Below are 23,892 nucleotides of genomic sequence, written 5' to 3'. Positions count from 1 at the left end.
CTGGCTGGCAGCCACCTGCTGCCATGCTCATACATGAAGAGGCTCCAGATCTGCTGAAGGCACCCTGCTCCTCTTCCCCCTCCATTACTATGCGCAAGAAGAGCAGGGCAATGGACCACACTGTCCTGGGGAGCTGTGAAATCTCCTTCCTCGGAGGTTTTCCAAAAAAGAGGGTGGATAAGTACCTGTCCGGGCTGGTGTAGCAACATCTATCCTGCATTTGTCCCGGGGTGGGGGGACTAGATTACTTTTGTGGTCCCTTCTGGCCCTAGGACTCCTTGTTCTGCTGCATTTCTCTTCTAGGAGTAGTTGCAGCATTGAAGCCTGGAGTGGGTCTCTCCATCAAACCCCTTGGTACCGATGTCCATCGGCTGAGCGTTGTCGTTCCTCTCCACACGGTATACACCAGCCGATGATGCCTGCTGGTATCTCTGTCCAGCTTCCTGGAGTCCATCGGCATGAGTCTATGTACTTGTTCTGCTCGAGTGGCTCTTATTACTGTAATTCTTTCTCCGTCTTTGCCATTTTCAAGCACCTCTCTAGGGTTATATCTGGTTCTCTCAGTCTCCTTTGTAAACTAGAATTACATGGCCTACAAACAATGCTGTCCCTAATTAAGGAAGCTTTACTGGATGGCAGAGTTTGCAGCTCTGTCCCATAAGAATCTATTGCATCTTGGTTAAAAAAAAATAACACAAGCTAAAAACCACCACTCTCAGTCTCAGTCTGGCTGGGAGCAGAGTACTCATGGTCACAGCCCTGCTAGGTGCCCCCCAACTAAACACTCACCAAGCTGCTGTGTGAGGTCCCAGATTTAATGGGACTCTTGCTTGGAGCAACCAAGACAGTGCCTAGACTCTGGGCCCTCCTGGACACGGTCTCCTTAAACTGGCCGACGCCACCACAGGTCACGGAGCAGATGGTGGTTCTCTATTAAAAGAGCTATTTACAAAGATGCTGAAACGAGCCTGGGGTTTCCAGTCACACCCACACAGACTGATGCTGCCAGCCGCAGCCATTTTCAAGGGCCTCGGCTAAGTTGCAGAAGTAATGCTGAGCAGGACGCCCAAAGCCTGTTTCTGAGTAACCACCGTGTGCACTTTTGCAGGTGTGACAGCCAAACTTGGTAAGCAAAGCAAGTAAAGGAAATCTCAAAACAATTAAAGAAAGCACAATGCCTAAAAGATGATAAGAGAAGACGATACATTAAAATAATCCATATACACTATATCATAGCCTTATCTTAAAGTAGTAGCAGTAGTGATTGATGTAACCAAATGTATTTGATGTTATTTTGCTATAATAAATACAGTTTTTGTTAAAATGTGTAGATAATTTGTAAAAACAAAAACAGCCCTGTCAGAGAAGACTATAAAGTACAGTAAAGAAGAAACAGGAACAGCACTCCACAATGGGGAAGGAAAGGAGATTAGAAACCCTCCCTCTTTCCCAAGGACAGAAATCTTAACCACCACCGTCCAAGTCCACAAGAGACCTGGTTCTGTCCAGTTGCAAAAGTTTCAATGAAACAAAGAAATTTAAATAAAACCAATCAGCAGTCATTTATTAGAATATTAAAATCAGTCAGTTATGAATATTGGGCATGGGCTGGAAGGAAATTCAGAAAACTTAACAAATTCAAGAAGGCCTGCTGCTACTCAGCATGCCCCTCCTGCCACCTCTCGTGTCTCCCCAGCTGGCAGGGGTGACAGTGTATGTGGTGCTGTTGCAGGAAACCAGGTAAATGTGGGGATAAGGTGTTTGTTCTCATGTTTTAAGTGCAAGCAAATAAAAAGTTGGGCTGTAGATCTGTTTCTGCCTCTTATCATTAGCCTACCCACAAGGTTACCTATAACGTAGGTAGCACCAGCTTCATGCACTTTCTCCAAACTCCTCCCTTCTGCAACCTAGGTTCCTCCATCCTTGTTCCACGCAGGTTACTACCGTTATATTGCACTCTCGGGGTGGGGGCAGCAAGACGTGTGGGCAAATGGCTGAGGTGTGAATATGCCCACCCCGCCTAACCCCCTGAACTCCCTTGGTTAGCCTGATGCACTAGGCTGGATGGCCTCTGCCTGGGCAGCCTGTTGGATCACCCCCTCCAGGAGCAGGAGCCGCCCGAGCTGCAGGCAGTCAGCCCACCGGTGCCTTTTTTCTTGCCTATGATAAAAGTGCACATCTCTGCCATCCGTCTTTGGATGTCAATTTGGAGTTAGAGGCAGTGATCAGGGGGAAGCACCAGCAGGTCCTGCCCCTGGCTCCCACATCATGAGCCACTTCCCTCTGGGCTTTTGTCCAAGCCAGGGACCAGAGTCTGTGCCCATCCTCTCGTTTCTGGACTGCATGCTCAGCTCTAAGAGAAAAGGACTCCTAAACTAAGCAGCCACTTCAACATAATACTTACCCCTTTCTCCTGACCTCCTCCCCTGAGTTTCTTCCTACATCCTGGAGGTGCCATTTTATTTATTTAATTTTTTTTGGCAGCAAAGATTATTTACTTTTCTCCCAATTCCCATCGCTCTCCCTAGTGAAGGGACTGATTGCAAGCACCCTGGGCCTTCCCAGTCAGGCAAGGGGGAAGAGACACCAAACCTGTTCCTCAGGAGTCATCCGATTTAATTCACAAACTCATCGGAAAAGTATATTACGCACATGCACACATGGAGCTTTCTTCTTATTTAGGAGCTGTGCCACCCAAAGACCCAGAATCTACCCTTGCCTCCTGGATCAGGGTGCAGCTTGTGCTTTTTCTCCACTTCAGGTTCATGCAGTCGCTCCTTCTCTTTCCCCTTCCGAGTGCCGCTGGGGTTTCTCTTGCTGCAGATTTATGAGCTGCTTGGTCTTCAAGTGCAGCATTTCTCTTTCAAGCTGCAGCGTTTCCTTCTGGTCTGCAGCCTTCTCCGTGCAGCTGAAATGGTGACCTTGGCCTGCCGCTGCTGCCGCCATCCTCTCCTCCACTTCCCCAGAAGACCATTCCCGAGATCACCCAGCCCAGTCTGGCCAGCAGTCCCCTTAATCTCTGGTATCCCTGATCCTTGCAAGTCCCCTCCCCATCCTAGAATATCATCTTTTCTGTCCTTCCCAGGACAGCAGGCTCATCAGCCGTCTGTCACTTCTTCAGAGTTTAAATTCCTCTCTCTGCATATTTACCCCAGCTGGCTTGTCTTGAGCTGCTTGCCCCTAACTCACCTTTCCCAACCTATGCTAGGTCTTTTCCTGAAAGGGCTACGAGATGGGGTTATGTTTGTTTTGCTGATGTTGGCACCTACTGGGTGTTCATCACTGTTCTTTGTCCAGCACACCGTCTGTTACCCGCCTAATTGTGCCCGAGGTCTCTGCCGATCTCTCCGAGCACATCGCTTCCAAAACCCTTAGTTGTACTTGTTACAGACAGATTTCTTTTCTCCTGGGAGCTATTTTTTATCTCTTTTTTTATGCAAGAGTACTGTGTTATCTTAGCCCAGAAGATACCATCCACCTGTGCTGCTGCTTCATGTGTATTGGCAAGTTGCTTACCTAAAGCCACTGTGTTTCCTCCTTTCTCCCTTGCTTGTTTTTACCGTAACCCACTATTATTTCTATTCTGCAGCTCTGATGCAAGTATTTGTATTATGCAGTTGGGGAACAGACACAAATAGACTGCTTTTTCACTGCCCGGTCCCGGTATAACTGTTTACATTGGTGCAAAGCAAATGTACAGTGCAACCCAATCAGACTTCTTTATCATTCACACACTTGGCAGCATTTCCTCTACTTGTATCCCGGTTGAAATACCTGCAGAGGGTACAGGGCAGAGGTGATCCCAAGGGTGAGGGTAGATGACTTGCCCAAGATAACATGGGGAAGACCCTGAAAGAACTGAAAAAAAGAGTTGAAATCCCCCAGTTCCTAGTGCTGCATGTGAAAGTCATCCCCTCGTGGCGTGCTAGTGGGAGATGGTTGTAAATGCAGATATGCAAGATTTTATGCCAGTGACAATTTGCACTCTGAATTAATGCTTCTATTATAGTTCTGCTGGGCATAAGCACTTAGCTGTTTGGGAATGTGTGATTCCCTTCTCCTCCAATCCAGCTAATATTTATGAGGGTGATATCTTTTACTGAACCAGGTGTATAGCTGGGAGAGAGACACAGACCTGAGGAAAGGTACAACGCTATGCAAAAGCTCATCTACATCCCCCCCCAAATGTACAGGTGGTCCAATAAAAGATACTAGTCTCCCCCCAGATCCTTGCCTCTTGCATTTTTTCCTGGATCATCATGGTTACAACATCACCCCAGCATGAAGCATATCATCCATTCACCATTTCTAATGTTTATGGACACTTCCCACCCACTCTCTCCAAGGAAAATGTGCATTTTAATAAATTAATGTTTTCAACTCACAAAGGGGAAGTACATTTATATACCGTATTGGATATCCCAGCAATGAGCAGGTTTTCAGTTTTGGATGCCATGGTTTAATCATATAATGCACCTCAGTAGCTTCTTAGGTTTTCATCCCATTATGAACAACAGCAGAAATTCTTGCTTTTGAGACAGGAATACAGGCCAGTATAGCCCTGGGCTGTAGTGCTGCTGCCTCTCCACAGGGCATAATGGCAGAGTGCATATTTCTGGCACATAAAGTGTTAAAACAGCTTTTGAAACACACACAACACTGCTTTTATCACAGCACATTTTAAAATAATCTGAAAAGCCACTGTATTACTGCTACAAAACGTAGCCAATTCAACCTGGTTCCAGGACAGCAAGAATCATTCAGAAGTCTTTCCAAATTTAAAAGAAAGCAGTATTTCCATAGCCAGTGGCTCTTATCTGGAACAATGTGAAAAATGGAGTTCATTTAGTAAGACACCTTGGTTCCAAAGTAAGGGAAGTTTATTGTGAAGCCTAAGGTTTCAATAAGGAACTTGCATTGTCCTGAAACTGAATTATCCTGGAAGTCATGCTCACATTTTGATCTAATACATTTTGCCCTTTAACATTTACAACCCTAAAAATAAATAAGCCATTCCTGGTCTTGCCAGGTGCTTATTGCTTCTGATACGTTTCAGTCATTAAAAAAAAAAAAAAAACCAACCCCAAGGATCATGGAGTACTTGGAAATTGTAGGAAAATCTTTCCATTAACAAACACAGCAAAATCAACCAATTAAACAAAAATAAAGGATGGGAAGCAAGTAGGAAGCATAACTGGTTAAGTGTAAATGTACTTATTAAAAGGAAGAACTGCTGATATAAATATCTTCATTAGCCCACTCAAAATCTACATGACTGCAAAGGAAAGAGTGTAAATTATTGAATGCAATGTAGGAGAGGATGGGACCATAAATTAGCTCTCAACATTGCTTGAATTCACTTTATTATATAACCTCCTTAATCTTAAAAGCAAAGCTTATAAAGGGTTGGAAGATGGGAAATACCTCTAAGGAGGATTATATATCATTGGCCTGCACCTGTAGGGAGCAGACCAGAAAAGCTGAGGCTGAAACTGAGCTCACACTGGATATGGGAATCAAGGACAATAAAAAGTCCTTCTTCAGATATGTGGGAAGTTGAAAGAAAAAAATAAAGGCAACATAGGACCCCTGCTGAACCAAACGGGCAGCTGACAACAGACACCCAGGAAAAAGCTAGTCTCCTTGATTACTTTGCATAGGTTTTCCCACTGCCCAAGGGGGATCACCTGCCTGGCAGGACACAGGATTACCAGGGTAAGAGCAACCATACACATACAAATGGCAAAGGCCTTGTGAGGGAACAGCTTGAGAGGCTGGACATCCACAAGTCAGAGGGCCCAGAAGAAGTGCACACAAGAGTGCTAAAAGAGTTGGCTGACATCATAGCACAGCCAATGGCAAGGATATTTGAGAACTCGTGGGGCTCGGGAGAGGTTCCTGAAGATTAGAAGAGGGCCCATGTGGTGCCCATCTTCAAGAAGGAAAGGAAGAAAGACCCAGGGAACTTCAGGTCAATCAGTTTGACCTCAATCCCTGGAAAGATCTTGGAAAAAAAATATTAAAGAATCCATCAACAACAGGCTAACAGAAGGAGTCTTCCCGAGAGATAGCCAACATGGCTTTGTTAGGGGTAGGTCATGCCTGACCAACATCATTTCCTTTTATGACCAGGTGACGTGTCAGCTGGACAGGGGAGGAGAGGCTGATGTCATTTACTTGGATTTCAAAAAAGCCTTTGACTTGTTGGCTCAAAAGACCAGCTCACGGGTTCATAATGAATTCTAATTTATTGTATGGGATGTGAAGTTACCAATAAAATCATAAATGCAAACTTTGAGTTATGAGGGGTACTGGCCACCTTAACACACACCGACATACACTCACTCATTCGAACCCATGTAGTATAGTGTATAGTAGCTTCTGTAGTGGTTGCAAGAGCGCTGGTGTTACTCTATCTACCTATCCGAGGCACTGAGGATCTGCTGTCAATGGTCAGCTTCCTCCAAGGCAATGTCTTCTCCAGGAGGTCACCCGCTTGTCCTTCTGTCTCAGTAGGTCGGGTGCTGGATGAGAGGGCACCACTGAGGGTCATGCTTCACTGCCTTTTATCCCTTTCTGGCAGGCTTGTGTGATCCCCCAGCATCATCGTGGCTGCCCAACCTGGAGGTCGCTGTCCCACGTGGGTCGAGTAGTGCATGACAGTTGTCAGTCACAGTGGTCTCTGCCTGCTGGTTCATGCAGTTTTGGGAGTCAGTTTGTGATTTTGATTAATTTAACAATGGTATTGTTAAGGGTTGCAGGAATAGTCAACAGGGTGGGTGCTCAATTCCAGGAATCAGTTCTTTGGCTTGATTAGGCTGGTAGAGTCAAGTTTTGTGATGGTAAGTTTCTCTGGCTAGGCTATTGTCAATTAACAGCCAGAGGCTCTTGCTTTGTCATTTGATTACCTAGTGATCATCATACATACTTGCATTCACTCAAGGGACCAGCCCAATATAGCAGATTTTAATCACTTTACAATTTCAATGCAGTTTTTAACAATGGTCCAGGGTGTAACTTCATTCTTCAGGGAGTATATTCCTCGAGGGCTTAAAAGTATAAAATATAAAATACAAAATGCATGGTAAAGATGAGAAATATAAAAATGCACTGTGAAAAATACATAAAAATGCAAATGTGAGGTAGTGAGGATCAAAGGCTACTGGGGACAGTTAGTGAGTTAGGTTAGCACCAGGATATCTTTACAGTCTTTGCAGTGGACAGTTTAGTTCTTTTGTTTTCTTTAGTGACACTGAGCTTAATTGAGATATAGATGTAGTTTCTAGGTTTCTCCTATAGAAAGCCACTTCCGCTTTCTGGCTTGCTCTGAGCCGTGCCACACCCATGCGATGAGTGTGCTAGGTCTCTGCAATATTCAGAAGGAAAAAGAAACGCACAAAATGGGGGGTGATGGCAAGAAGGGGCTTCTTGTTATAGACTTGGTCTCCCATGATGTCCTCATGGTAAAATTGGGGAGCTGTGGCATTGGCAATCTTACGGTCTGGTGGCTGAGGAACTGGCTCAGTGGTTGGACCCAGAGAGTGGTAGTCAATGGAACCAAGTCAACATGGTGCATGGAGATGAGTGGTGCCCCTCAGGGTTCAGTCCGACCCCTGCATAGGCAGGAAAGAGTGCCGGGATTAGATGATGATGAAGACATTGAAGAGTATCGGTCCCAGGACCGAGCCCTGCGGGACCCCACTGCCCACACCCTTCCAGGTCAAAACCGACCCATCTACCACGACTCTCTGGGTGCGACCCTCTAGCCAATTCGCCACCCACCGGACTGTGTAGTCATCCAAGTCACAGCCTCTTAACTTGTTCACCAGTATGGGGTGGGATACCGTATCGAAGGCCTTCCTGAAGTCTAAGTATACGACATCCACCCCTCCTCCTGTGTCCAGGCGTTTCGTAACCTGGTCATAGAAAGAGACTAGATTGGTCAGGCATGATCTGCCCGCCACAAACCCATGCTGGTTTCCCCTCAGCATAATTTGTCCTGCCGGGCTCTCACAAATGTGAGCCTTGATAATTTTTTCAGAGACTTTGCCTAGGATGAAGGTGAGACTGACTGGACTATAGTTGCCCGGGTCCTCCTTCCTCCCCTTCTTGAAAATGGGGACCACATTGGCCCTTTTCCAGTCCTCCGGGACTTGGCCTGTGCGCCACGAGTGTTCGAATATTCCTGCCAGTGGCTCTGCAATGATGTCGGCCAGTGCCTTCATCACCCTCGGATGGAGCTCGTCCAGGCCTGCCGACTTAAAGGCATCCAGTTCTTCCAAATGACTCTGCACCATCTCAGGGTCTACTCATGGCAGTCTGGCGCCTTGCTGCTGCCTCTCTACAACCCCAGTGAGAGACTTGTCGTGCCCCTCACTTAGGAACACTGAGGCAAAGAACTCATTGAGGAGTTCAGCCTTGTCCCCCCTGTCTGTCACCAATTGCTTCTGCCCATTTAGCAGAGGTCCTATTCCTCCCTGGGCCTTCCTTTTACTCCCTATATATCTAAAAAACAATTTCTTGTTGTCCTTTACTTGGGATGCCATCCTCAGCTCCATGGTAGCTTTGGCCTGTCTAACTGCCTCCCTACAAGCACGAGCAGAGGAGGTATACTCCTCTTTAGTAATCTCTCCCCGTTTCTGCTTTTTATATGCCCCCCTTTTAGCCCGTAGACTGCTCTGGATTTCTCTGGTCAGCCAGGGAAGCCTCCTGGCCCCTTTCCCCGTTTTTCCCCGCATCGGGATTGTCTCCCTCTGTGCCTGAAGGATCATTTCCTTAAGGCACAGCCATCCTTCCTGGACTCCCATCTCTTCAAAACTCCTACTCTGCAGTGCGTCCTTGACTAATCGCCTGGGTTCATTAAAATCAGCTTTCCTAAAGTCCAGCACTTTCACCCTACTAGTTACCTTACCCACTCGACGTCTTATGGTGACTTCTATTATTTGGTGATCACTGTCCCCCAGGTGACCACTGATCTGTAGGTCTCCTACCATGTCATCCCCCGTTGCCAATACCAGGTCCAGTAAGGCATTCCCCCTAGTGGGACCATGTACCTCCTGCATCAGATGGAGGTCCCGTACACAGGATAGGAACCTATGTAGTATCAGTCTCCCATGGGCGCAAGCACCTACACTGGATATGGTCAAGAAATGCCTGGATGCTCACCTTGTTGGGGTTATCGGACCCCAGCTGAGTTCTTGCCCCTGGGGCAAGGGGCTGGACCCAAGGATCTCACAACGTCCCTTCCAGCCCTAATGTCTATGAAAATAACCTAGGCCCAGATTCTGCAAAAATATATGGTATAAACACATGCATTCCCTTCCCTATTCACACAAAAATGTTAACCACATGCACACAGGTAAGGAAACTAATAATCTTAACCACTCAGTTTGTTGATTCACCCTACTGTATTGAATACAGACTAGGCAGATAGATTGGAAAAAAATCCAAAGAGATCACTGATCTCATGTAAGGATGAGATTTCCTAAAGCTCAGTGATTTATGTGGAAAAAGAACTAGCTAATCAAAGAAATACCCAATTACCGGTGGGGGCACATTTCTCACAGGAGGGCCGCTCTCTCTCCAATCTCTCAGTCCTGATCCTCAAGGGAAACTTACACAACACTTCCCAGAGACGAGCCTATGAGCTCCATTTCATCAACCTGCTGGATATTAGAGATCATGGACTAAACATAGGCAGACAAGGTTCCTTGAGTGAATTTGATATCTTTTATTAGACCAACCCAAATAGTTGGAGAATATTTATTAAGCAAGCTTTCGGGTTCAAAAACCCTTCGTCAGGCTAAGGAAGCGTCAGCAGTTGGTGTGTGCTCTACCAACTGCTGAAACTTCCTTAGCCTGACGAAGGATTTTTGAACCCGAAAGCTTGCTTAATAACTATTCTCCAACTATTTGGGTTGGTCTAATAAAAGATATCAAATTCACCCAAGGAACCTTGTCTAGCTAATCAAAGCACACCTGAAGCTGCTGCCATTACAGGCCATTTAAAATTTTATTTTGATATTGCCTTTTGGAGTCTGTCATGGTTTGGCATAAAATAATCTTCCCCTAATTTCTATAGTTTTGACGCGAGGTAGTAACAATAACTCATTCTGCAAGGAAAATGAACTGTTAGGTGAAAGAAATAGCTACCTGTATCACCAAAACCCCCATGCAGTGCTTAAATTTGTCAGTATTTAATTGTTTTTTCTTCTTGAAACAGCTTGCCCTTTTCCAATTCAATGAAGAGTATAATACCTCAGCTATTCTTCTCCTGTGTTCTTCCATGTCAGTCCTTGTAATTATTCTTATAAAGCCATAAAAAGACCCCTTCATTATTTGATTTGGTCCATGTCGCACTCAAGCTTGAAGTGGAATTACTTGCAGGAAGCAATTTCACGTGCATATCCCTGATGTGGAATGCAGCACATTCCTAGCATCTAATGAAGTAAGTTGTTGCCTATGAAAGCTCATACCTCTTTGAACCAGTTAGTCTGTCAGGTACCACCCTACCCTGCCTTCTGCTTCACTGTAGACTAATTCAACTAATGCCCTCTGTATAGGGTCTTATAACAAGTGAGCATCCTGGGGCCAGTCGGGTCGTTGGCCCGCCCACTTGTCTCTGGGCTAATCGCCCACTGACCGCACCTGCCACACCTTTGATGGTACAATTGAAAGTCAATAATAAGGCGGGAGGCTGCCCATTCACTTACCCTGATGCCAAGGGCCTATGTACACAGCTCCAATCTTCCCTATACCCTGTCCCATGCCTTGCAGATGGCATCCATATCATTCCAGTGCCTCATGTGCAGATTCACTGGGATCTGCACTCCCATACCCTCACACCAGGACCTTCACTTCAGTGCCACACATCGGGGCCCTCACTCCAATGCCCTCACACGTTTTAATTGTAATTCCCCACTCAGTCCCATCTGGGACTCTCAGTCCCATTTTTAATCCCGTACCCTACTAGGGCTCTGTATCCAGCATGCCCCACACTGGGCTTCCTAATCCCTACATGCCCCACAATGGGCTTCTCAATATCCCCAAGCTCATCTTGTTGCCCCAGGAGCTTCGTATTTAGCTCTCCATAGGCTTAGGGCTCCACCCTGGGAGCCTCACACTCGGCTCCTTTGTATGCCTTGCTGTGAGCCTGGGCTGTCTCTGGCCTCTCTACCTAGCCAGGACCAGGAGCCTCCACCTTCCCCCATAGCTCCTACCCTGTACCTCCAAGATGTCATGAGCAGCAGCTCCAACCCAGTGGTGTTCTTCTCCCAGCTGCTAGCAGCAAACTGCTGGCTTCACTGCTCAGAGCCCTGTTCTTATAACAAGCAGCTGGGCCCTGTTCCCAATCAGGCAGTTGTGCCTGATTGAGAGTGCAGCCACCTGCAAGTTGCCTTGCTGCTTGCCCATGACCCTACCTGTAACTGAACAGGATATCTACAACTTCCAGAAATAAAGTTAAAATTAAAGATAAGTGGGGAAATTATATTATTATTATTATTATTAAAAAAACCCCCAAAGCCTAAACTCAAATTGGTTCTGCCCTTCCTGTGTCTCTACAGTGACTCCTTCCATGACTCTTCCAGTGTCTGTAAGAGCTTGGCAAAGTGCCCGCAGGTGTGAGGAGTAATATCACTCCAAGGCTTCATCCTGTCCTATAGCTGTTCTCCCCCTACCTGAGGGAGGGAAGAGATTCTGTGTCTTCAGATCAAACTCTCTTCAGACAGTAATATTATAACTTTCCTCCCGAACATAAGTGTCGTTCAGAGCAAGAGAAATGCAGATCTATTTTGGAAAGAGAAATCTCTGCTGGCTTTCCCTATCTCTCTTCAGTAAGAAATAAGAAACCAAAGACCAGCAGCAAGAGTCATTTGATGGAGACCTGCTGCTTGGGCCATATCTATACCAAATAGCTCCGTAGAAGGAATAGCGTGTACTTAATTTTTATTTGAATGTAATGAGATGCCTCCAGATAGTTTCTGATACCACAGACACAAAAATATACCCCAGATGCTCAGAAGTTAAGACAAAACTGGACCCAGCTGTCTCTTATAATTAAATTTCAAAGGCTCAAGCTGAGAGTTTGAGTGTTGGCTGGAAGTTTAAAAGTGCTGGCAATTAAATATTCACAACTAAAACTAACACTCTGTTAAAATAAGGGGGTGAAGTTCACACTTCCAGTTGGTTTTATTGTTTAGTTTAACTCAAGAATCAAAAAGACAGCAGCACCTTAATGAACATAGCGAAGATTAAAGCCACAGAGCAGACCCTATATGTGTTTAAACTTTAATCCAAGTAGTCCCATTATGAAGCCAGATTAAGCAGGTACTTAGTCTTCATATGATTAGGATGTTTGCTTTATAAAGCAAGGAAGCTCATATTACTTTTAAATAAAATCAGATTTGGGAAGAATCCAACTCAGTTTGAGACGGGAAGTACAATATGTGAAAGGGTAATTCGACTAAAAATTCTAAAGAGCAATTAAATCTACAACAGGCACTGCCCACATTTCTAAACTATCCCATCAATGGTAGTGTCTGTATCATCACATTCTCCCATTTTGACAATATTTCTCTCCACCCCGCTCCACATGTGAACACATGTGCCATGCACATGCTAAGAAAAAACAAAGAATGGTCAGGTGAAACCATCTATGTACAGAAAACTAGTATCAAAATCTTTTAAGCATCATGGATGCAGCAGCTAGAAGCTGCCTGGCTAGAGACCTATGCAAAGTTCTTGGAAACATCTTTCCTTGTAGCTCAGGGAAATTAAACAGAACTGCCAAGCATTGCAGAAGTGCTCCAAGCCCCAGTCACAATCAAGTGTTAGCTGCTGTACCAACACATACAAAGATGGTCCCCATCCTCATTAGCGAGGTCTTTGAAGCAACCTAAAAAGTGTAGGGACTTCTGTATGAATACCAAGCATTTGTATCTACTGGAATTTAAATGCAAATAAACCTTAACAGCTACAAACCCCGTTCAAGCTCGCTTTGTGCCACAGCAAGACACGTCCCCTGCAGATTTCCACCAATGCAACAATCTCTTAGGTCAGTAACATAATTGGAACTTAACCAACTGGAAGCAGCAGTACCACGTCATCCTTATTTGCAAGACAGTTTCCATTTTGATCACAAAATTCAGTGCAGGCTGTCAAAAGGAGCGCATACGTTCTGTAAATGCATCACAATTATGTACTCTCTCGTGGAGATTCTCTCCAATCCTCAGTCTCACCCTCAATGTAAATCAAGTCACTTCAGAGTCAAGCTAATTGTTTTCTCTGTGCTCAGACAGGCATAAAACAAAACAGAAGTCTTATGTCACCTGGATGGAATATCAGATCCGTGCCTGCTGGTTCAAGAGTTTTCCACAGCTTGCATTCGGTAGGAGTCTCATCAGTCCCCTCGCCAAGTTATAGCCAAACTCAGAGCTCACCCATTACAAGAAGGCCCAATCCCAATTCCATTTTATTTTCAAGTTACTTTAATCGTGACGGGTTTTTCTTACGATCCTGGCAGCAGTCTGTCTGGCTCATGTGTGCATTAGCACAACAAAATCCCAACTAGAGGCTTTCTTCCACGTTGGTTTTGGATTGTCATCTGCAAATGAGAAGAGTGGCAAGACTTATTTTTAAATTATTTGGAGAGCTGCCACATCACAGATTGTTCTGAAATTATACTGCCGATGAAGGGTTCACAAAGAGACTGTGTTGCTTACAGATTTTCTGAATTTAAAATGCCATTCAGATTAAAGCTTCATGGGTTTCTTAGGCTTTACAAGCCAGGTACAGACATTACACTTATACCAGTAGACGTGATCAGGTCTACACCCAGATTGAACAGAAGTTTAGCACGCAGACTGGTTTAAAGATAACAGAACTCAGTCTAAGACAGACCTGGATCAATGATTAAGTCTAAGACCGCAATGAAAGTTTATCGAACTTCTATACCAGGTCCTCTTCTGACCCAAGTTAAGTTGCTGTCCTCCAGCATCCCAGGATGCTTTGCAGACCCCGCTAATCTCTTCTCGCAGACAGGTGTGCTAGCAGCCAGCCCACACCCAGCTGCTCTGGCCGAGCACCTAGCCGGCCTCGCCCCCCAGCTCTCACAGCCGAGTCAGCACGGCCCCTCCACCCAGACTCCTACCTACAGCCAGCTGTCAGCCGCAGGCAGGCGGTGGGGGGAGCGCCTGTAGCTCAGTATTTTTCCATCTTTATATGATGTCCCTAGGCAGGGGGAGGGGGTGCTCCGCAGAAGGAAGGATTGGGTCCCTCAGAGCTCCAACAAATGGCAGGTGCCCAGCATGATTCCTGCAAATGTATTGCTGCTGCCCACTCCTTCTGCCACAGAGCGGCCGGGCCACCCCCCGAGCCCAGCCCTAGGTCACCAGAGTAGGTCACTACAGCATGCCCAGCAGCCAATCAGGGGTGGCCTGGCTGCTCAGCTTCCCTTGGGATTCTCCAGCACACCGGGAAGCGTGTAGGAGCGCCCCCTACCTGCTGGCCTTGGCCACTGCAAGTAGCCTACATGCTCTCCCCCCCCCCAACTGCCCAAGGTGAACATGTGTTTTGTTCACTCCCAAATTAACCTAGGGCACTTAGAGTAAAGAACATGATTTAGATTGCTTCCACCTCAGGCTTTCTGAATGTCTGTACCTGGCCGAAGACAAAGAGGTGAGACTTAAAAATATTATTTCAGGTCTACAAATTGTATTATTGCTGTTAGTAAAACAAGCGCCTTCATTGGGAGCAATTTATTCACAGAGTACCAGGAAAGAACAGGCATTTGGCTGTTGCCTGGGAGCTGCAAACTGGCTTTGTAATTTCTGCAGTATCACGACCATTAGTTTTGGAGGCATATATTGGGTGGAAGATTTTTCTAACGAGTAAACTATTTTATTAAACATAACAACACAATACATAGAGACTTTTCTCTGTGGCCTGATCTACATTATAGAAAACTACACCATGTAAGAACAGATGTTACCTAACTAGACATTAACACTTGGTGCAGGCAAGGATGTATTGTGCTTAACACTAAGTCAGTGAGCCATAATTAAATCTAGGACAGAAATATAAAAGGCAAAAAAGCCCTTGTCTAGGCTGAGAGCTAGCTTGTCTTCAACATCATACTAGTCAACATTGATGTATGAATGCAATGCAGCATCTCAAGACTCAAAACTAAAACACAAATTGACTCCAAGAAATTAATTGTGGGAATGCTTTCCCTAATCAAGACAAATCGAACTTATTTATTGTGGGAGATGTAGTCAGCCATGTTTGTCTGAAGCTAGATGGAGAACAGGGCAGGTGACAACTTGCAGACTTACTGTTTCAGAGAAGCCTAATCAGTTAGTCTCTAAGGGGCCACCCTGTCCTGCCTTTTCCTTATTTCTTGTAAGGGAATTTGTGTTGATTATAGCTTGCATTTGGGAAGAGGAAATGCTGGAGCTCACAAGGGAGACATCTGATCTCTTAACTCCAACCGACTTCAGGACTGAGGGCACTCGGCAACATACAGAACTGGTCGAGTGAATGGACAAAAAGGTTTTCCAAACATTTCTTGAAATATTTAGTAAAATGTTGGCTATTGCACTCCAATGGGAATTCCATCAGTGTAACTTTCTGGTCCATATAGTCAACATACATAAAAATACATATTTTTAGTTGTAAATTCAAAATTCAATTCCCCTGAAAAGAAAGAACAAAAATGCCTGAAAATAATGGTGATGCTTTCATATTATTCAAAGAGTTTCTGCTGGTGAGGTAAAAAAAAAAAAAAGTGGTTTTTGTCAAAATAATACAGTGGAATTTTTCTCTGTGATACATATTTTCTCAGAGTATTTCTGAGCAATGAAAAGTTATGGATGCTTACATGTGGGGATCACAAATTAAGGAAAGCTCAAACAATTTTTTTTTTTTAATTCCCTGATCAGAAAAAAAAATCCTGCAAGGATGGTACAGCAAAGAGGTTACAGTCAGAGTTATGTAGATGAATTATCAACTGATAGCAATCAAAATAATAGGGTCCTGTGAGAACAAACCTGGCACTGATGTTCCTATGGCACCGACTGCTTAAGAACAGGACTAGGTAACCTGGTATATTTTCTTATGAGAATTATGAAACAATAACAGCCTTCCCCCAGCACCTTTCGAGCAGCATGTGTGCAGAAGGGATGCTGCAAGGGGGCTCACTGAAGTTAGCACGCCTGGTGAATTATGAATGCAGACTGAAAGCAGGTTTCAGTCTCACCTATCTCAGATGCTCTCAATCACATCATGTCTAAGTTAGGCATGAACGTGCTTAGACCACTACCTATCCTGTTGACCATATTGTCTCCTTGTACCCATCCGTTGTCTTACCTTATACTTGGACTGTACGTTGTCAGAGGCAGGGGCTAGCTCTTTGTTCTCTGTTTGCACAGCATTTGACACCATGGAGCCCAGATCCATAACTGGACTTTATTGGTACTACAGTAATATTATTACTACTGCAACATAGAGGCCTGGATATGAACCCTGCCACATCCCAAATCTCCCTGAAGCTATTTTCAGCTAGTCTTCACCCTTTTTGTTCACAGTGCTGAAGGTCTAGTTTACAATCACTTGAAATGTAATGTTAAAGCATAAAGCCATTGGCTCGTACACACTGGGTCCTGCGTCCAAATGTTATAGGATAGGGCAAGCCTCTCTGCTATGCAGGGAAGAAGAGGAGAGGTGGGGGACCTGTTATAGGTCCCAGCTCCTGAGAAGCATCAGAACAGCCATCTGGAGGACAACAGTCCTTAAGGGTTGATTGGGCACAGCAAGCCCTGGCCGTGCCCTTGGCTTACTCCCCCTGCCAGGGTTGAATGGTGGGGGTTGGCAGAGGCAAGAGTACTTCTCCAGGGCTTGGGATTTCTGCTGCCCGTTCCCTTTGCAGCCACACAGTCACTAAGCAGCTCTGCAGTTTGCCTCCAGACTCTGCAGTTGCCTCTCAAGATTTTAGCCTGACTCTAGTTTCTTCTTCTTGCTGTTTTACCTCAAAACGTGATGGACAGTGCCGACTCTGGCATTTTTTTCCATTATTCAAAATGGCTGACCTTTCCTATACCGTCTTTGGGGCTGAAGCGACATGGTGGCTGCTATTACCCTACAGCAGAGACCCCACCTCCCACATACACACACAGCTTCCCTACAGTAGACCGGGAGGCAAGGCTATACTGGGTCACAATAGCCAACACTTTGCACAATGCTCAGTCAGAAAGGAAAAAGAGTGCTCCTCTGCGCTTTGGGGGCTTAGATAAGACTGGGACTATAAGCAGCAGTGTAGGTAATGCAAATGTGTGTGCGCAGAGTGAAGGGGAATCAGGACATTGATTTAGGGGTTGCAACAAGAGATTGGGAAGGTGCATAGGCAAGAGCTATAGGAGACTGATGGCAGCTCCCCTCAACCCTGCACTGGGGGTGGCAGCTTTCTCCTCCAGCTTCACTAGGCAGAAGGAAAATAAAAAGTCTGACATCACTGATGGCTAGAAAATAGTATTTAGAGGTTTGCTTTTGGGAATTGGCTTGTAAGTAAAGTAGATATGCATCAGAATAATGCTGCCAGGCAGCAGCAAGGGTTAATTGATTTATAAAAAACTTGTCTGTGACAAAGTTTGTTCAAGGCTCAATGTGTCCGATATGGGCAAGTATCATGCAGACACACAGACTGGGGAATTAAAGACATGTGCCACAGTGTGCTATAACATGAGATAAGGGACTCTGCTGTGGTGGCACCAGGTCACAGTGCCCAGCTGCAGGGCCCTTGGGATTTCTGGTTTTAGGGAACAGACCAAATTAGGAGAAGACCAGGAAAGAACCAAATTGGGATGTGTGCACGTGATGGATTTGTGAAACAAAGGAATATGCTGACAGGACAGAACGTGGGCAGTATGACAACCACAAACAGACCAATCAGTGATGCCTAGGATGAAAAGTCATCAGAAGGAGAGAAAGGATACAAAAGGAGGGATTTTAGACAAGCAAAGGGCCTCTGAGAAGGGTACACAAGTGGTCGGTCTGAGGGTTTAGGCCCACCCGGATCAAGGTATCTGGGTCATAAATCTAGTGCCAACAATCATCATATAATAAGTAGTAACAGTAGGAGCAGCGCTACTAGTAGTATTTTAGAACATCAAATTTAACGTAAATCTTACAATTTATTTTAACATACAAAGTTACCAGACATTGAGGCAGACCAGAGCAATCATTGAAAAATAATATAAAAACTGATCTGGAAGAGGTAGGCAAAGACATGAAAAGGTAGAAGGAGATTTTGCAAGATAGGAGATAGACTAGGCTTTAGTTAAGGCAGATATATGTCCTTGAGGCTGGTCAGATTAGGGAGAGGGGAAGGGAGAAGAGAGAGGTAGCAATATTATAATGGTCATCTCATGAACAGATCAGGGAGAGTGCCACAAGTCAGCCCAGTGCTAGAGTCCTATTCAGTTGCTCTAGCAGAGAATATTGTTAGAGAAAGAATAATAAAAAGTGTCAGCGCAGACATACTGAAGTGAAATAGTTGCTGGGGTTAAAAGAGGGGAAAAAGCAAAGATACCAACTAAATATATATATATATATATATATATATATATATATATATCTTGCAAGAAGTGAGATAAATAAGACTTTGTCAACTGTGAAGAGCAGTCAAGGAGGTAATTGCTAGATTTCGGTGTACAAAGAACAATCATCTGCTTTCACCAGGAAGGACTTCCGATTTTAGGGTTAAAAAAATAAAATAAAAAGGAACTTCTAAGAAAACACAGAAGTCAAGTTTTCACAAGAACAGAAAGAAGGGATCCCATCGAAAAGGTTGCAGAAGCACAAAGACTAAAGTGGGTGGTGTCTGTGGCAAGCAAAACTCTTAGTGCGGGGAGTTATATGGGGGAGGCAGGGGACAGGGAACAAAAACAGAGACACACACAATAGATTCAAGCTACCCGAACTGTGAACTCAAGTCTGAGAGTCCTTCACTACCTGTAGGTCACCCACTTTTTTTCATCCTTTATGAGCAGCTCTGTCATCAGAAATGCAGTCTTCCATTTGGGGGGCAGGGGGGCAGGTGTGGGCTCTCTTTTTTTTTATGTAAAACACTCTGGGAGAAAGACATGGGTTTATAGAACAGGGTAAAACAATTTGCAAATTCATTCTGGTTCTGCAAAACCATAAAACTGCCTGAGCTTTGCTCCTCCCCTACTTTCGAAAGGTTGTTCTGGGGAATATCTGTGCTATTTCTTCAGGTTTAATCATTCTACATTTCTAATATGGATTTTTTTTTTAAAGAAAGGAGTCCCTTATTACCCTGAAATCAACAGTGCAACTGGGAAATTAACTTACAGCCAGATTTCCAGCTCCCAACAGAAACTTCGAAAATTCAGGCTGGAAGGGAGCTCAGGAGTCACATCTAGTCCAACCCCCTGCTCCAAGCAAGACCAGCTCCAACTACATCATCCCAGCTTCATCTAGCCAGGTTTTGGAAATATATATGTAACTAATATTTCTGTATGTAAGATCTGAGGCCAGCAATATATATATAATCTAATTCCCAGCCAGGGTTTTCTCTAGCTGAGTCTTAAAAACATCCAAGGATGGAGCTTCCACCACCTCTCGGATGACCTGTTCCAGTGTTTTACTACCCTGCTATTTAGAAAGTTTTTCCTAATATCCAACCTAAACTTCCCTTGCTGCAGCTTAAGACCATTGCTTCTGGTCCAGTTCTACTGGACCACGGCTTCCAAGAGTCCCTTTCAAAAACAACTTTCCAAGAAGCAGCATCAAATCAGCCTTGGCTAATATAGGACCAAGTAGAAGGCAGGGTAGATTTGCACCTTATAGGCTAACCAAGCAGATATATACCCGGTCCTGCACTGCACTCCATTCAGGGGGCTTCTGTGTGGCTCAGAGCAGGATCAGGGCCCTGGTACCTAGTGCTGCCAGGCTGGGCTTTTAAACACTGCTTAATATTAGAATCACTGGAATCGTTATTTCAGGACCTGCTTCTGCAGACAAGCTAAGGAGCCCCCCCCACTTTTTTTTTTTAATCTCAAAGGTTTCCCCCTGTTATAAGTTTACTTTCACCCACCTGGGTTTTTGTTCAGCCCTTTCACTGCTGCGAGCTCTAGGTCCCCATCCTCAAGCCTCGGCTTCAACCCCCACACCGCCCCTCTCCATTTCCCACTCCTCAATAGCTGCCTGCTCAGTTTTAACAAGGGACGTGCCTTTGCTCTGGGAGCCGTGTGACTGAGGTCTTATCCACAGAGGTAGTTACACATTGATGGAGAAGCATTAATAATCCAACATTTTTCCATAACAGCAAGTACAAAGTCATCTATAACCCAGCCGCAATAAGTCACACGCAGGCTCCCCAGATTTCCACAACAGCTCAGCTTAGAAACACGGGACATGAGACCATCTCCCTTTGCACTGCTTCCTAACAGATGTATTAAGAGGATAACATCCAGCTGCATCAGAACGCCCAGGGAGTAGCCAAGCAGTCAAAATGCCTTTGAAGATGCTGATGAGTCCTTAGAAACCACCTGGAAAAATAACACTGTGGAGTGAGGCTAACCTTGATGAAGTCCTTGTGGAAAAACTTCATCTTTGAGTCCTTGAAGAGGACTCTGCTCTAATTAGCCAGCTAAAACCTAACAGGGTCTAGGGGCCAGCGAGGCTGTGCTATGGAGAAGAGTGGGTGGACAGACTTTGGGGCTTTGTGTGAAGGCAGGACCCTGAAGGCAAGAAAATAATGTGCCAGCATGGTGCCAGTGCATCCGCGTGCTCCTATCCTACACCCAAAATGTTCTAGCTGGGCATGGCTGTGTCTGTGGTGACTAATATGCCATCTGGGCTTTCAAACAATCATCTGGAGCTCATTTCTGAGCCCTGCCTGGCCCACAGACGGGCTGTGGCAATGTTTGAATAGCTGGTTGAGGCACGCGGTGATGGCAGTGGTACCACCCCTTCCCTCCTGCAGTTCTTGGAGGGAGGTCATGCTAATGGTAGAAAGGTGTGTTGCCAGAAAACAGTGTCCTCCAGCAATATCTCCATTTGGTGGCTGACTTCCTGGGGCCCATTGCAGCCAGGTGTAATTCGCAGCACCCCTGGGGCCTCTCCAAACTGCAGGGAAGGGCTTGCCCCAGATCCTCCAAGGATTGGTGAGCAGCACTTTAGTCTCTTGCAGCTCCCCATACCCACAGCCATGCCAGTACAGGGCTGAACCTTCTCCCGCTTCCCCTGTGCAAAACCCCCCAATATGCGGGGGTTGGACTCGATGATTGGGGGTCAGACTCGATGATCTATTGAGGTCCCTTCCGACCCTAACATCTATGAATCTGTGAATCTATGAATCTATACGACTCCCCACCTTTGCAGTCACATGCAGAGCAGTCCACACCTGTGCTGCTGCCAGCGAGTCGCCCGCTGAAGCAGGCAGATGCAGCACCCGTGGGATGGGAGCAGGAGCCCAGAATAAACCTTTCTCTCCACCAGGTGTCATTGCTGCGGCACAAACGACTGTAATTGCATGAATACTCGCCCTAGTACAGAGGATGCATTTTAATCTAAAAGCCAGTTGGAAGTTATTTTAATATCTCTTTTTTAAGCTCCAGGAACTTAACAAGAAAAGACTTCTGTGGAAATATGAAAGCAGATGTCAATTTGAATATTGTTCATGATAACGATGGAAAAAACCCTTGCAGTGTGTAGGGAAGGACAGCCGTCCGGCGTATGCTCGTTCTCCCTCTCTCTTTTTTTGTCTAGTCTGAAGATCCAAAATTAGCTTTGATTTCTAATAGCTTCTTAAAGCTCCTGTTCTCAGTTACAACAAGGCTTCTGGAAGTCTGTGTTAGATTGTGCAGAACAAAGTGGGAAATTCTCTCTAGGCACATTCAGGTACATGTCAGACAGCCCTGAGCACAGCAGTGATAAGTGCAGACTTCAGCTTTCTTTACACATTAGCTCTTATACAAATGTTCAGCCTGGTTCTTTACTCATCCCCTGCTCCCTGCCAGGTAGAAATTACCCATATTTTTTCTCAATATCAGTTCCTCCTGCCTTTGGCTAATGTTGGGTCCCCATAGACACTGCTTGCTTGCTATAACCAGACCTTGCAGCCACTCCTGGGAGTAGCACTTACTACTTTGATCGGCAGCATAGCTAAGGGGTGATGGGGAATGAGTGGGGCAGCAGCCCTACCACCACCTTTGTGAGGAGTACAAAAATACCCGTGACTGCAGCACGGGCTGCCCTAGACAGCTGCCCAGGGTACCCAGGTGCCCAGCTATGCCTCTGACTTTGATGAGTCTCATTAATTGTATGACACCAGTTGGCAATGAACCAGCATTACGCAAACCGTCAGTACCTGGCCCACACCAGGGAAACTAATGATCCTCCTAGCAAACCAAATTCTCTGTACTTTCTGAGGAATCCTGGTATCATCGCCACCACCCACCATTGCATTACATCCGGCATAAGTGTCCAGATAATCAGGCCCCTCCTGGGGTTGTGCACCCTTGGGGGTCTAGTCACACTGCAGCTTTTAACTTTGATTTCGTTAGCAGTCAAAGCTCTCATCCCCTTAACCGGCAACAAGGAACTTGGTTCAGTTGCAGTCCCTGCTGCTACTGATTCGGGCATCCATTTGGTCTCTGGAAGACATTAATTTAATGATGCAATTGTGGTTTAAGGAATCTTATCACGGATCCCCAAAATCACACATCCTGCTATGCTGGATGCACACAGCAGGACATGTGATTTTGAGGATCTGGGATAACATTCCTCAGATCCCAGCTGTGCAACTGCTGGCATGCAGGAAGCCCAGTGTGGTGCAGGAAGCAAGGGAATCCCTGACGCTAGGCTCTCTGCTGCCCCGACCTGCAAAGGGTGCCACAGAAAGTGCAGCATCAGAAGCTGGTCTCTGACACTGTGTGTCCAGCAGCACCCCTTCAACTTGAGGTGTGCAGAGAGCCTTCATCTTTAAAGGTCTGGGCGCCAGTAAGTCCCCATGCCAGGCTGCACCCGGACTGCTGCAAGTCCAGGCAGAATGGAACGAGGAAAGGAAAAGCAGCTTGTGTTTCTCGATGATGGAAACTTTTATAGAGGCAAAAGGTACGTGTATGGAATAAGTTTAAGGAACTATCCAAGTTGCTCTCCCGGAAAAAAACGTTGCCTTTTGCTGCCATCTTGAGGTCAAACTATCTGCCATAGATGCAAAAGAACCTGCTCGAAAGTTACAGTATTTTTTTCAGTAAATAATATTTTGTGGTCTCCCTATCATTGATATCATCGTCGCCCCTCCACCCCCACCAAAAAAAAGGAGCAATATAATAGCAATGTCTTCAATAACTAAATAACTAGGCATTTTATTCAGACTGGGTTCCCTTGCTCAATTTATTCAAATTAGGTTATGTTGCTTGTCAGCTGTTGCAATCTAAGGCAAAGGGTAGTCTGGTTAGTCCTAAGAAAAGAGCTGTGCAGTGTGCAGACATTTGATAGCACTGGGAATTAATCTGTTCCCATTTAGCTTTTTTCTGGTATGAATTTAGGGCACGCTTCCTTCCTGCTGCCATTGCATTTAATGGCAACCCTCCTGCTGATTTCCCTGGGACCAAGGTGGAAGCTTCTACAAATACATGCTATTTTTTTGGGGAGTGTATTTCAGGTTAAGCAATAATGGCGAGCAGCTCCAGATACATCGCATACCTAAATGAACCATGGTTGATGCAATTTGCAGATGCAGACTATTCGCCCTTGTCATTCTGTTGTCTAAATCCTGAGTTAAACAAAAGCCCTAATCAAAACGCTGGAAACGTCCAAGCATCCCATTCAGAGTTTTGTATTTAAACCGAGATTCACATCTGAATTCCA

This window comes from Alligator mississippiensis, chromosome 2 (genome assembly GCF_030867095.1).
Source record: "Alligator mississippiensis isolate rAllMis1 chromosome 2, rAllMis1, whole genome shotgun sequence".
NCBI lineage: Eukaryota > Metazoa > Chordata > Crocodylia > Alligatoridae > Alligator > Alligator mississippiensis.
This window is presented reverse-complemented; position numbering follows the sequence as displayed.